The 2267-nt window shown below is 39.3% G+C and overlaps 1 pseudogene; it reads left to right on the top strand.

Annotated features, from left to right (window-relative positions):
• Nucleotides 1-1223: 1223 nt before the first annotated feature.
• Nucleotides 1224-1776, top strand: LOC143386950 (large ribosomal subunit protein eL24 pseudogene; annotated as a pseudogene).
• Nucleotides 1777-2267: the final 491 nt, after the last annotated feature.

Raw genomic sequence — 2267 nt, 5'->3', positions numbered from 1 at the left:
AATCCAAGAAGAAAAGTAGAAGTTACAAAATATGATACACTAAATAGCAAAACATTGGCAGTAATGAAAACCTATTAGAAACTCGGGGGACCCAACATGGCCGCCGGCGAGGAGGCAACACTTTCAATGCCTCCGCAGTAACGGGAGCAGAGAGGCCCATTAATACACCTACAAGCGACCTGCAGATGGACTTCTAGCAAAATTCCGCTGAAAGGAGACCTGCCGGGAATTACATCAAATAAATTTATAGGAGTAAACAGTAACCCAGCAGTCAAACAGAACAAGAAGCAATATGAGCAACATGAAAAAGCAAGGAAGAAAAGGTGTACAAACAATGCAGGACAGTCTAAATATTCAGGAGGATATAGATTCATCAGAAAAATGGTCATATAAAGAACTCAAGAAATACCTTAGACAGATGGAATGGAACCTTAAAGAGGATACGAGACAGCAAATTCAAGCAGCGAAAGAACACATTGAGAATGAACTACAAAAACAGATAAAAGAAGAAGTTAAGCATCTTTATCAGGAGATAGAGATTATTAAAAAGAACCAAACAATAATCCTAGAAATGAAGGAAATCATAAACCAAATTAAAAACTCAAACGAGAGCATCACTAATAGAGTGGAGCAAGTAGAAGCCAGGACGTCAGATAATGAAGACAAAATATATCATCTTGAAAAGAGTCTAGCCAACTCTGATAGGCTGGTTAAAAATCACGAGAGAAACATCCAAGAGATATGTGATAACATTAAAAAACCAAATTTAAGAGTCATCGGGATAGAAGAAGGTACAGAGATTCAAACCAAGGGAATGAGTAACCTGCTACATGAAATAATTACAGAAAACTTTCCAGAAATAAAAAAGGAAACAGATATACAAATTGTAGATGCATACAGGACACCGAGCATACAAAATCAAAGTAGACCAACGCCAAGACACATTGTTATGAAGATATCCAATATACAGAACAAAGAGAAAATATTAAAAGCTACAAGAGAAAGGAGGCAGATTACATTCAGGGGTAAACCAATAAGGTTAACAATGGATTTTTCATCGTAGACGCTGAAAGCGAGAAGATCCTGCAACAACGTATTTCAAACACTGAAAAACAATGGATGCCAACCAAGAATTCTGTATCCAGCAAAATTAAGCTTCGGGTATCACAACGAAATAAAAATCTTTCATGATAAACAAAAGCTAAAAGAATTTGCAGCTCTTCGCTGTCCTCCCTTTATCCCAGCAGCCGCCGCCATGAAGGTCGAGCTGTGCAGTTTTAGCGGGTACAAGATATACCCCGGACACGGGAGGCGCTACGCCAGGACCGACGGAAAGGTTTTCCAATTTCTTAATGCAAAATGCGAGTCGGCTATCCTATCCAAGAGGAATCCTCGGCAGATAAACTGGACTGTCCTCTACAGAAGAAAGCACAAAAAGGGCCAGTCGGAAGAAATTCAAAAGAAGAGAACCCGGCATGCAGTCAAATTTCAGAGGGCCATCACTGGTGCATCCCTTGCTGATATCATGGCCAAGAGGAATCAGAAACCTGAAGTTAGAAAGGCTCAACGAGAGCAAGCTATTAGGGCTGCCAAGGAAGCAAAAAAGGCTAAGCAGGCATCTAAAAAGACGGCAATGGCTGCTGCTAAGGCTCCAACAAAGGCAGCACCTAAGCAAAAGATTGTGAAACCTGTGAAGGTTTCTGCTCCCCGAGTTGGTGGAAAACGCTAAATTGGCAGATGAGATTTTAAAATAAAGATGTCTATAACTTAAAAAAAAATAAATAAATAAAAAAATAAAAGAATTTGCAACCAGAAAACCAGCATTGCAAAGCATCTTGAGCAAAACACTACACGAGGAAGAAATGAAAAACAATAACCAAAGCCAACAGTGGGAAGTACCTCAGTAAAGACAGACGGAGGGGGGAAAGCTAATCATGGAGAAACAAACTAAATTAAAAAAAAAAAAAGAAACAAATAATCAAACACGGCTGGAAGTACAAACCATACAGCAATAGTAACTCTAAACGTTAATGGTTTAAACTCTCCAATAAAGCGACATAGACTGGTAACATGGATTAAAAAAATAAATCCAACAATATGCTGCCTCCAGGAGACACATCTGACTGGAAAAGACATACACAGACTGAAGGTGAAAGGTTGGGAAAAAATATACCACGCACATGGTCCTCGTAAGCAAGCAGGGGTGGCCATCCTCATATCGAATAAAATCGACTTCAAAACTAAGTTAATCCAAAGGGATAAGGAAG

Source organism: Callospermophilus lateralis, chromosome 5, assembly GCF_048772815.1.
Source record: "Callospermophilus lateralis isolate mCalLat2 chromosome 5, mCalLat2.hap1, whole genome shotgun sequence".
In the NCBI taxonomy this organism is placed as follows: Eukaryota; Metazoa; Chordata; class Mammalia; order Rodentia; family Sciuridae; genus Callospermophilus; species Callospermophilus lateralis.
Note: the sequence above shows the minus strand (reverse complement) of the source record. Positions and strands in the feature narration are given on the sequence as shown.